This window comes from Pan paniscus, chromosome 5 (assembly GCF_029289425.2).
Source record: "Pan paniscus chromosome 5, NHGRI_mPanPan1-v2.0_pri, whole genome shotgun sequence".
Lineage (NCBI taxonomy): Eukaryota > Metazoa > Chordata > Mammalia > Primates > Hominidae > Pan > Pan paniscus.
The window spans coordinates 66828049-66841324 of NC_073254.2; the positions used below are offsets into that span (position 1 = coordinate 66828049).

A 13276-nucleotide genomic window follows, 5' to 3' on the forward strand; every position below is an offset into this window, starting at 1 on the left:
AAGGTAGTTTTAAAAGGCATGAAGGATGAGAACCACCATTCTTATTTAGTGGCTCTGGACAGCGTCACTTGCAAACAGAACTGCCTCATGTACAGATAACAATGCCTGACACCCATTACACTTTACATGCACGTTCACATCTGCCTTTTGGATAAAGGGCAAGAAGAAAGGAACATTTACCATTGAGAAAGAATTAGAAGCCTTGTTAGTCTCCTTTTAAGACTTCTTCACATTCCACATGGATTAACTCTTAGGGAGAAAAACACTGCAAAAATAATCAGCAATGCATTTCGGAGGCTCATCAGCTCCTGGCTGACAGCTCACGTTAGTTGGATGAAGGCTGTGGATAGGCTTTTAGATGTGCTAACCTGTAATTTTGTTTCTAGAGTGGCCCAAAGTGGAAGGAGTTTTCACTCCCTCTCAATAAGCCCTCTTGTACGGTTGTGACCTCTGGCCTATCATAGGTTTTTGACGATAAAGGAGAGCCCAGGTTTTTGAGGTTAAGGGAGAGTTCCCTGACATCTTTGGGGTGAAGAAGAGATGGAGGGAGCAAAGCTGCCAAAGACCTCCTGTGACATTTCCACTAGTATCCACCTATAAGTAAGTGCTGGACTATGATTCCCTGGGGAGAGCAGTGGCTCTAAAGACAGGCGTCTGGGCTCTTTCCTGGCTCTGACTCAGCTTCAAACCTGCCATGCAACTGTTCAGAGTCTAAATGTCTTCATTTATGGAACTGAAATAATCCTGCTAAGATTACTTTCTTTGCTTCGTGATGTTTGCCTGAGAATGAGTAGCTGGGACTACAGGCGTGTGCCACCACGCCCATCTAATTTTTGTATTTTTTGCAGAGACAGGGTCTCACCTTGTTGCCCAGGCTGGTCTCGAACTCCTGGGCTTAAGCAATCTGCCCACTTTGGCTTCCCAAAGTTCTGGGATTACAGGTGTGAACCATCACACTCGGCTAAAATGTTTTGAAAAATAGAAACATTGTACAAATGTGAGATGTTGTGCAACATGTCACTGAAACACGGTGGTATAAGAGAAGTTTTGGGAACCAGCAGACCAGAATTAGGCCTGAGAAAATCTTACAGTAAGCAGACCAGAATTAGGCCGTCCGAGAAAATCTTACAGTAAGCAGACCAGAATTAGGCCTGTCTGAGAAAATCTTACAGTAAGCAGGCCATCTTCCCAGGCCTTCTCTTTTCTCCAGATAATGAAGAAGGCTTTTTAAAAGCAAAGCCAGCTTGATTTGTTAATTGATCATCCAACTTCTTAACTGTCTTTTTCTCACGGTAAAATACCGAGAACATTGTGGGTGAAGAGCAAGTCGGGAGGTGGAACCCACCCCCGCACCCTGCCTCCAATAGATTGTATGTGTGGGTCGCTATTGCTGGGACCCACGAAGGCTGTGGATTGAGGACACAGGGTAGAAGTGGGATCCTCTGCAGGGCAGTGTCAGATGTGTCTGTGTGATGTAGTCATGGGAGAGGCGCGAGTCTTGGGCGGGTGTATCTTAGGGGTGTGGAAGTGTCTGCAAGGGCCTCCGTGGTATGTCATCACATTATTTATATCATGGGCATGACCCTGAACGTTCACCCGAGAGTGGTGAGAGAAAGGCCAGGATTTAAATCAGTCTTGACAGCGCAGATGAAGTTTGTTATTGTTTTCCGCCCTTCCCGAGGGACTTCGGAAATGGCCCCCTGGGAGGTGAATTCTTGGAAAGAATAGGAGGGCGGTTAAGGCGTCTCTGTCTCAAACTCTCCGGATTTTTTGCAGCTACCAGGGACTGCGAGGGTCTGCGTCCTGGGTGGAAGGAAGCGGCGTCAGTCAACTTCCTCGCAGCGGCGGCAGCGGCGCGGGCTGCAGCGGAGCGCGCGGGTCTGCGCATCCCGCCCCCGGGTCGGGAAGGGGCGGAGCCGGGCGTCACCCGCCCCCGGCGGTCTCCTCCTCCCGGCCGCTCCCCCGAGCCGAGCCCGCCGCGGTCACAGTCACCCGCGGGAAGCTCGTGGCCGGGACCCCGAGGCGGGAGCGCGGGCTGGGCCGGGCTGGGCTACGCGCACGGGCTCGGCCGCCGCCCCTGCCGGTGAGTCCCGCCGCGGGAGGCGCGGAACGGGTCGAGTTGGGTATTGGGACCGCGAGGTCGGGGAGCCCCGGGGCCCGAGATCGGGAGGCGGGGACGTCAGGATCGCGGCGTTGGGGAGTCCTCGCACCCCGAGCTCAGAGGGGAGGTCCAGAGTCGCAGCGTTGGGAACCTGAGGCCAGGGGCCGGAGTTTAGGGCCCCGATGTTGAGTCTCCGAATCCAAGCCCGGAAGGGGGGACGACGGGTTAGGATGCTGGGGAGCCCTGGAGCTCTGAACGGCTGTAGTGGGTTGGTCAGGACTACGATGCTGGGGAGTCATGGAGCCCGAGCCTGGAGATCTGGCGGGGGTGTGGGGACCGCGATGTTGGGAAGGCTGAGCCCAGAGGGCGGGAGATTCAGGACCGCGACGTGGGGGAGTCCGACAGGGCAGAACGAGGGGCGTCCTGTCCGCATTTTTGGGGCGCCCTCCGCAGGGCGGAGGGGAACGGAACCTGGGAGGGGAGTGCGGAGGAGAGGAAACCCGGGGCGGTAGGGAGAGCCCGAGGAAGGGCAGCCCGAGGTAGGGGAACCCCAGAAAGAGTAGGGTGGGTCTAGGCATGTGCTTTCGCCCGGGAAAGATGGAGGGGGCTTGTCTGAGAGGGTGGGCGCGAGGAGCGGAGTTGTGATGAGAACCGCCGGCAGCTGGCTAATGGGCGGATGCTGGGGCTTGGCTGGATGGGAACGCCGCGGTGGGGTGTCGGAGGTGGCTGGTGGGGCTGGAACGCTGGGAACGTCTGTCTAGGCTATGGGAACGCAGCGCCCTCAGTGGAACAGGGTCGTAGACAACTCGAGAGGGAATCTAGTCCAGGGAGCAAGACCGGGCATCCCCAGACGGGGGCGGGTGGGGACCTCGCACTCAGCGCGCTTGGGGAATATTCGGAGCCTGGGTTTGGGGGCTGCTGCACCTCGCCGACCCGGTGCGGGGACCTGGAGGTAGCCGGGCACCGCAGCTTCCTGTGCAGCTGTGGGTGCTCCAGGCACTGGCAGACTAGTGGGAAGTCCAGGAGCCTTGGCAGGCTCATTGTCTTGACCTAAGTTGCATTCCATATTTCTTAGCTGGGTTAGAAATGATTTTGTCCAGGAACCCAATGAGAAGAGCCTGGGCTAAAAAAATTAGTTATGGAGTGAGATTTCAAATGTACAGGTAATACCTACCCGTGTGTGTGCGCCTTAGGGATAACTCATACAATACACTGTATGTGTGATTTTTAGACCCACGTGTGTACTACTTGTTCCAGTACTCTGAGAAGCTGTTTCTGGGTAAAAACGAGGAAAATCCACAACAAATACACACACCAAACAATGTCCACAAACGCATTGCATTCCAGTCGAGTTAAACATGAGAGTATTGTACAGTTGGGAGTATTTGCTTGTCAGTGAAGACTCCTGTTACTGAAGTTAATAGTTGCCTGCATGGAAGGTATACTGCCCTTGACTGCCCTGTTAAGGTTATCCACAACGTGTACCCAGCCCTGAGCTGCTGCACCCTTGACCAGGTCAACTGGAAGGGAGCCAGCCTGCTTAGGACCTCAGTGGATGAGTATCCAAGTGTGTATCTAAAAACAAAGGACCAAGGCATGGCTTTGTTTTTGTTTTTTATTTCTGCTGTTTGTCCTTGGGTGCGTGTCCTTCAATTATTAGTTAAATGTTGACTATCTTACATTAACCCATCTTGTATTGTTAATTATGTATGGTAATTATTTCAGTTATTTGGCGTAACAACCAATTCTGGAAGACCCAGAGTAGAGGAATCTTATTAAGTGGATATATCCATTGAAAGATATATATATATATATATATATATATATTTTTTTTTTTTTTTTTTTTTTTTTTTTTTTTTTTTTGCGGGTGTGTGTATGCACCAGATTTCCTTCTGGTGCATATAGGTCCATCTTCTGACACACACTGAGATTTGAGCTTCATTGGATAAACAAGGATTATTTTGGCAACTAGCATTTGTTGGGTCTGTTTTTAATTCATGAAAAGGAAATCTTTAATAATTATGCAAGTTAACAGGATAGAAAGCGATTTATTCATTTTACAAGAATCATTTCAGGATAAGCATGTTTCCATTAAGGGTGTGTGTATACCTTATTGAGTGGTCAGGACCTTGCATCAAAATCTGCACTATCATTCCTGCAGCAGTGTACTTATTCACTTGGACGTAACACTTGCTGATGCTTCCAATTCTTTATCCAAATGTTAAAATAAATATGCCAGTATTTATACATTCAAATCAGTATTTCTCCCCTTCAAAAGCCTGCTCTTGGCAAGCTGTGTACTAATTCTAGTGATGCTGTCACTACTGAGAATAATTTTGGAGCTCCTGCTTTGGAGTTGCCTTCCGAGTTTGCAACACATTTCCTGATTGCCTCAGTGATGGCAAACCTTCCTCAGCTGGGAAACAGCCAGGCACTGTGCGGGGCCAACTTGGGCTTCCGAGGTGGGGAATCGAGGTTGTCAATAAGTATGCTCATTAAAGTAATGAAAATTCTCTTGAAAGACTGGCAGTTCTAAAAGGGGCATTTAGTAATGGCATGGAGTATGTATTTAGGATTGGAAGGAATTACAGCTGGTCCCTGAACAACACCGGGGTTAGGGGCTCCCATCATCTCCACAGTGGAAATTTTGAGTACAACATTTAACTCCTCAAAAACTTAACTACTTTGAAGCACAACCTTCATTTTGGTGTTTATGCTCTGGTATGTATGTAAAGTAATTGGTCCTGTCACTTTATTGTTATAGCTTATGGCATATTGGGCTAGAAAAAGTAAGCCTTTCTTTGCCCCTCCTGATACTTGTTACTAGGCAGTCTCTGTCATTGTGGATTTTTACAGAAAGCAAAACAAAAATACAAAAGACTCGTTGTCTCACCAAAAAAAAAAAAAGGTACCCAGAAAGCCATTTGCCCCAGCTGTAGGTAATGCCTGGTGCTTGATTTTTGATGTGAAAGGATCCACAGAAGTAAAGGGAAGAGAATGATTTCTGAACATTCATTTCAACTTTGGGATTTCATGGCACACAGTAAAAAATGTACTGAACATATCCCTTTTTAAAATCCGCATTTTTTTTTCAGGTTGTGTTGCATAAAGCTTCATACAGCCACAGCTTGAATCTTGATCTAGCTGTGGTTTGGGGCAAGTTGTTTCATCTCTTTTGGCCTCAGTTTTCTTAAAATGAAGATATTAATGAGTATGTACCTCATGGGGCTGTGATGAAGATGAAATAACATTGATGCATGTAGAACACTTGAGTTCGGTGCCGGACACATCATGAGTGCTCAACAGAGTCTACTTATTCTTGTTAGGAATATTATTTATTGATAGTCTTATGTTAAAATTCCTTTGAAGCCATGTGGAAATTTATCATTTCCCAGGTAATGATATTCCCTTCAGTTAGGTTTTGCAACTAACTACAGATAGAACATTTTGGTTTTTGCCCTCCTGGTCTTTTAAGAGTTTTTAAAGGGTAACCTGAAAAGCAACCACAATTAGTTATTTTTTATTTATTCAGAAACGAGGAAATACAGACTCCAAATAAGTGGAGTCAGTGCTCCCAGTTACTTTCTTTTGAATTCAGATTTTTTTTTTAAAATGAGCATTCCTGTTATGATTGTATATTATGTATAACAGTTTGGTGTGGTAAGGCAAATCTGAAAGAAAAAAGTTTAAAAGCCTCTTCTCTAATTTTTTTCCCTTCATCCAATGAAAATATTATTCTAACGAAACAGCTACAGTTCTCTTGGCACGTATTGAAAGAGACGATTCTGGTAAACATTCCCTTCATTCCAAATGTGAGTTTTGCTCTGCTGTGTTTTTTAAACAATAGGGAAGAATAGCCTGGCACTGAAATCTCAGCTCTTCTGTAAATGTCAACACTAGTTTTTTTTCAAGTTTATAAATTTTATTTTATATATATATGTACATATATTAGATAGATGGGAAAGTTTCATCTTAATTTTAATCAGATGATTAGGGGCTGCTATGAAATAGTTAATGTTTCATGAAATGTTGACCATTTAGTGAGAATTCTCTGTTCTAGGCAAGCAAGTGCTGGAGATGGAGAGGCTTGAGACACAGGCTTTGCCCTTCAGAAGTTCATTCACATCATGTGCTTTCTTACAATGATGCAGGAACAAAAGCTTCTCCTAATGGCCTGTGGAGCTAAGAATTCATATGAATTTTACTACATGATATTTTCCTTCAATTTCTCAAAGAAGGGTAAATAGGTGGATCTCTCAATAGTGTTCATATTTTTGAGGTGGATTAACTCTTTCAAAATTAGATCCCAATATGCACTCAGAGGCCATAAAAGGAGAAAATAGCTATAATTAGTGAATTACAAAGTATATCTGCAGGATGGGGTGGTATTATTGCTATACGAAACTTTCCTGGAATGTTGTGTTTGGTTCTTGCTCTGTCTTCTGAGTAGCGGTTTATGTACTTGTAAAGGACCAGGAAACAATATACATTGTGGCTTAGACTGGAGCCATGATTCTTTTTTTTTTTGAGATGAAGTCTCCCTCTGTCACCCAGGCTGGAGTGCAATGGCGCAATCTCGGCTCACTGCAACCTCCATCTCCTGGGTTCAAGCAATTATCCTGCCTCAGCCTCCTGAGTAGCTGGGATTGCAGGCGCGCACCACCACACCCAGCTAATTTTTGTATTTTTGTAATTTTTGACCACCATGTTGGTCAGGCTGGTCTCGAACTCCTGACCTCGTGATCTGCCCATCTTGGCCTCCCAAAGTGCTGGGATTACAGGCGTGAACCACTGTGCCCAGCCTGGAGCTGTGATTCTTAATGGGGAGAAGTGGGTGGTGAATTTGCCCCTTTCCCCCAGAGGATGAAATTTGGTGATGTCTGGAGACATTTTTGATTGTCATACCTGGAGGGGGAGGGATGTTACTGGCATCTAATGAGTGGAGTCCAGAGATGCTGCTAACCATCCTAAAATGCACAGGACAGCCCCGCACAACAAACAGTTATCTGGTTCAAAACATCAGTAGTGCTGAGAAGCCCTTGCCTAGAGCATGGGATTTGGAGTAAAAATAAACCTGCATTAGCACCCTGACACCACCATTTCTTAACTGTGCCACCCTGGGTGTGTTACTTAATCTGAGTATCCATAGGATGCATATCTGAAGAGATGTGAGTTAGAGTGTGTATGAAATGCTTAGCACACAGAAGGATCGCAATAAGTGTCAACTCTTAGTATCATGACTGGTAGATCTAGGTCAAAATCCAAAGACTGTGCTTTAAACAGACACAGCTTTTGTTTCTTAACCTATTATGTACAGAAAGAATTCAGGTTTCTTGTTTTCATTTGTGTGCCCAAGGATAGGGCAGGGGCACAGATGTAGGGCCTCCAGCGTCCCTGGTACCTTCTGCATTTTGTCCTAGGTTCTGCCAGACAGCTAAGTGTACTCTGCAGATCAACCAAGCAAACAGGACAGTCCCCCAGACTTGTGTAGAGGAAAGATGAGGATGGAGGAGCTTTCTGTTCCATGTGGGCTACACTTGGAAGGGGGAGATAGCCAGGCCAGGAAGCTCCTTCTGATTGAACTTAGTATCTCCCAGGCTTCTGAAGGCTCTTCTCAGACCCTTGTCTAGACATGACCAGAGAGTTTCCTTTGCTGTGTGAGCAGGTGAGGAGGTCTGGCCATTTCCCTCCCCTTTGCTTTTCTTTAGCCAGGTATGGTGGTTCATGCCTGTAATCCCAGCACTTTGGGAAGCTGAGATGGGAAGATCGCTTGAGCCCCAGGAGTTCAAGACCAGCCTGGGCAACATGGCAAGACCCCATCTCTACAAAATATACAAAAAATAGCCAGGTGTGGTGGCACGTGCCTGTAGTCCCAACTACTTGGGACGTGCACACACACACACACGAGCCACATGAGTGAGTAATCAACTCGGTAACAAGCAGATCTTCAGCAAACAGGGGCAAGTGGAGCAAATTCTGGGCACAGAGAATGTTTAGCAGATAAGGATGTAAATAAGTAACAGTGTTTTCTTAGCTGTGATCTAGAAACCATTGGTACTGTGGTTCTCAGTCCTGGCTATAGGATAGAATCACCTGGGGTTGTCCAAGAATATTGATGCCCTAGCCCCACCCCAGACCATTGTTTGTGAGTCAAGGTGAGTAGCACCTGGGTATCAGATTTTTTTAATTCTTGGGTGTGAGTTGAGGGTCAAGGACCACTGCCGTGTGAAATGCATGACTTGTATTTAAAAAAAAAAAGAAGAAAAGGGAATTAAAAATATCTAAGTAACGTAAGTGTTGTTAAACTTTTGTTTAGTTTTGGGTATATGTTGGCTTCTAATTGGTTGTGGTCAAAGTTTGAAAAACATTGTTTTAGAACCTTAGAGGTGTTTAATTAATATTGATAAATTTACCTCATTCAATATTTCTGTGTGCACATCTGCTGGACAGTTTTCAAAGAGTTTTATATATCTTCTCAAATATGACTTTTGCTACCATCCCATGAGGCATAAAGAGCAAATATACTGATTTTTTTTTTAACAGATGAAGAGTGATATGGTTTAGCTCTGTGTCTCCCACCCAAATCTCACCTTGAATTGTATAATCCCCACGTGTCAAGGGCGGGACCAGGTGGAAATAATTAAATCATGGGGGCAGTTTTCCCCATGCTGTTCTCATGATAGTGAGTGAGTTCTCTCGAGATCTGATGGTTTTTTAAGGGGCTTCTCCCATTGCTTGGCACTCATTCTCTCTCCTGAGAGAAAGATTTTTCTTTTCTCAATGTCTTGGAGGGTATAGGCTTCCAAACCATCTGGGTGGCAAATAAACTGTTCATATTTTACTATGTGAGGAATATTCAATACCATATCAGAGCAATATTTGTTGAATGAGCAAATAATAATTATGATAAATGTTAATATACAATGGAGGTAATAGGTGACTTCAAAATTTCAAGACAAGTACACCTAGGGAAGACCCAAGGCTGGTTCACCTCTCTTTCCAGGGTGACCTGGTTCCTGACTTTAATCAACCCTCAGTTCCTAGGGCTGTAAGAATTTGAGAAAGACCAGAGCTAGGGTTATTGATTTAAGAGCTTTTTGTTGATTTTGAGACACAGCTAACAGTAGAGGTGGTGACATTTATCCTTTTCAGGTCCAAGATTAAAAGGAGCAAAGAAGAAGAAAAAAATCTCTATTCTCAAAGAATAGAGAATTGAGTACTTTCCAACAATATTGTGAAACTCTGTATTTGCCCTGTCCTTAACACCTGCTCTTTTGACTCCAAGAGAATACCAAAAGGTTCAAAATAAATCCGTAGTCAGGAAACTGGAGGTGAGCTACCAAACCAGGCGAAGATGGAAATAAAATATACATACTCTGCTGAATAATGTCTATGGATCATAATTTTGGGATAAATGACTGTTGGTGAAAACTATAAAGAGAATTTGGTAAATCTGTATAAAATATGGAAGAGCAGATAGTATATAGTCAGTGATGGAGTTTAATGGCTCTCAAATTAGAAAATTTATATTTTCCATGGTGAATTCATTCCAGAAATCCCATCTTAGCTTTTTTATTCCTGCACTTAAGCAAGATAAAGTCATTACTATTATTCCCTTGAGTTGTCAGAGACCTTGAGTACTTTAGAAAGTGGAATTAGTTTCATGGGCTAATACTCAATTGCCTGCAGTGCTAAAATGTTACCCAGATAGGTTCAAGAATGTCATTGAAACCAGGTGGCATTTCAAGAAAGTAGAAACTGATTCCGCAAATCTTGGTTTGATGAAGAGGTTCATGTTAATTCATGAAGTGCTAAAGGTATTTCTTGGATTGCATGGGTTTTTTTTTTTTTCCTCTTTAAAACATACTGAATAATGACTTGTTTATGACTTATATCTCTGGAACTATTGCCACCTTCTGAGAAGCTGCTGGTCTGAGGGTCTCAGACAATGTCTTTGTCTCATCTGGGATGTAAATATCTTAGATTTTTGTAGGTCTCAAGAATCAGTCTAACTCGGACACTTGGGAGGGAGAGGGAGAAAAAGGCAATAGATGTTGTTGGGGCATAAATGAAATAAGGCCAGAGCGGCAGAGGTGGGGTTCAAATAGGAAATCTGTCAGTTCATTTACAGGGATATTTTTGGCCACTTAATAAGTACCCAACACTGCTAGATTCCTTGAGAGATGTAAGAGAAGCGTAAAGCACGTCTTTTTGTGCTTAAGGAGCCTAATACATTTGGAGTGTCTGCTTTTTTTTTTTCCATGAAGGAGAAAACTTTAGAACGTTTATAGTTGTGTGTAAGACTCTGAGGCACTGGTAGTAGGTGCAGTACCCCTCAGTGTGAGACAGGGTAAAGTCAATGGGAGCTCTTACAGTTTGAGTGTAATTCAGGAGAAACAACCTGAGTGAGATCTTGAAAGAAGAATAATATCCAAAGAGGGGGACATTTATGATGGGAGACATAGCTTCTGCAATGGCACAGAGGCAAAAATCAGAATAGTATATGGTATGTAAGGCCCTGAGGAAATCACTTTATTTGGCTTCATTTTTCTTCATATCACTTGGCACCACTTCACATGTATGTGTGTGTGTGTGTGTTTACTCCCTATCTTCTGCATTGGATTGCAGTGGTCAGCTACATAAGGAATACATAGAGCAGGACCTCAGATCTAGATTCCCTTTTGCAATTGGGTGTTTGCAGAAAGGAAAAAATTAAATCACTCATTGAAAAATATTTTTCAAGGGTCTACTTTACTATATGCTTGGTTGGCAGAGTTCTAGGTACAGGAGATACAGAGATGAACAAGGTCCCTGCCTTCATGCAACATATATTCTCTTGGGGGAGACAAACAATAAACAAGTAAATCAGGAAATGTATGATTTTAGGTAGTGAAAAATGCTATGAGGAAAAATAAATCAGGATAAGGGGAAAGAGAGTGCCAGTTTTAGGTAAGGGTAAGGTAAGGGTAAAATTTTAGATTAGCTCGCTTTTAGCTTCCCTAGAGAAGCCAAAGACCACTGAAGTCTTTGCTAATGGAGTTCCAGCTTTATTATATGCTCATCTTGTCCATTGACCCTCTCAACAATATATATACAGTGGACATTCAGCAAGTATTTCATAATAGTAATAACAGTGGTCTTGCTAGACTTGAATTGGAGCACTTTTTTTCTCCTTTTTACTTTCTATAAAAGAAGCATGAATAGAAGAATTCTTCTATTACAGAAGAAGCATGAATTGCATAGGAGAGGACACACAGGTACTGTTGACAATAACACAGTGATCCATACATCCATCTCTGGAAAAGAAGATTGAACACAGCTGCATCAAAATGAAAAAGAAAATATTAAACTCTTTATAATTATGTGGCTGTGATACATCTCATGGCCTGGAGAACCATTGGGTCTAAATATTAACCAAATTCCAAAGGAGGTAATAATACATCCATGCATATGTAAAAACATACAAAGACAAAATAGCTACCGTGTATTGAGCAATCACTGTGTGCCAGGCATTGTGCAATGTACTTTACTTGCATTACCTTTGGTCCCTGCAACAACCTTAGGAGGGAGATATCCCAGTACAAATGAAACAGAGATGAAGTGGCTAGTGCAAGGGCTCTTAAAGTTAGTGTCAGAGCAAAGATGGCAGATTCCTTGTTTGTGAGGGGGCATGAAATCGTGTTTGGAAATGCTGGTTTAATTAAGGGATTCCTTGGAGTGCATATCTAGCTTGGCATTACTCCAGGGTGGAGTTCCCTGTCTGTCCAGCTCATCACTCTATCTAAGAAATCCTAGAAGCTGGGAATTTCTGGGGCTGGCTCTGAATTGATGTAAGTGGTTTCCTGAACCCACTGGAGGCATGGAGTGCATTGAACATTTTTTCGCTATTTTGTATGCCTGTGAAACCACATACATGTCTGTCAAGCAGCTGCACGAGCCATTAAAACTTGGAAATGCTTAGCTTTTGGCTGGAAATGACAGTAGCTCAGTTTGGAGCCACCACCAGCTCAACTAAAGCTGACTCGGAACTCTGATTCTGTATATCTGTAAAAGATCTAGGTAATGAATATTGGAAGGATGTGAGATTTAGTAAACTTCCAAAGCATAGAGAACCAATAATGATCAACTTATTGTTACTGATAGTGAAAAGGTTGGGCAGTAGTGGATGATCTAGAGTGACAGTGAAGTTCTCCATGTGTTTAACTCCCTCATGTTGGCCCCAGAACCCACCCATGTTTCTAGAGAGGCAGGCTGGTCTCTTGGCACCTCTGTGACCTGGAAACAATGCCCTCAAAACCTCTGATCTACAACAGATTACATTTAATGAGCACATGTGTGCTAAGAGTTTTACATGTATTTCTCTCTTTCTTTCTTTCTCTCTCTCTCTTAAACTTTCTGTTATTGAAATTTCAAACAGGCAGAGGTAGACAATATGGTATAATAAATCCCCATGTGCCCATCAACCAATTTCAGTAATTATTAGCTCATGGCCAACTCCATATATATATATATATATCTTCAGATTATTTTAAAGCAAATCCCAGACATCATATTATTTGTGAACATTCTAAAATGTGTTTCCAAAAGATAAGGACCCTTTTATTATAATTCTTTAAACTTCACAATAACACTGTTAGATATCACTATATCCCTATTTGACAGATGAAGGCTCTGAGACACAAGGAGTTTAAATTACTTGCCCCTGGTCACCCAACTTGTAACTGACAGAGTCAGCATTCAAATCCAAGTTGCCTAACTCCAAAGCCCATCTTGTTTACTGCCATGCTACATGGTTGCTACCAGACCCCACTGTTGTAGCTAATCCTTGCATTACAGAATTGGATCCTGGGATTAACAAACTCCCACGGACATGACTGTTGATTTCTACGAATTCAACCATTTTCCCATTGCTGCAAATTGGGTTCATTTAGGTACACAGGGACAGAATAGCTGTGAAAGGCCCGTCTGAAAGAAAGAAAGGACCAGCCTGAAATATTAATGGATTCTATTAGGGCAGCAAAACTGATAAAGCAGTCAAACCCTTCTTGTGATAGTGTTTTAAATCTTGGAGAAATCCACAATGAAAAGGACTTAATAGAAAATATGACTGTCATTGGGCCATAGCTGCCAAGGGAACTAAAAGGTTTCTTTTAAATGAATTCTCCTTTGGTTTTC

At 43.4% G+C, this 13276-nt stretch overlaps 1 protein-coding gene across 1 annotated transcript in view; it reads left to right on the top strand.

The window, feature by feature from the left end:
* The first annotated feature begins 1927 nt into the window (after nt 1-1927).
* Nucleotides 1928-13276, top strand: part of PAQR8 (progestin and adipoQ receptor family member 8) — a 45249-nt gene continuing 33900 nt past the window's right edge. Inside the window, exon 1 of the mRNA XM_034962240.3 lies at nt 1928-2083. The gene's annotated coding sequence lies outside the window, so the exon portion shown is untranslated. The remainder of the gene's footprint in view (nt 2084-13276) is intronic.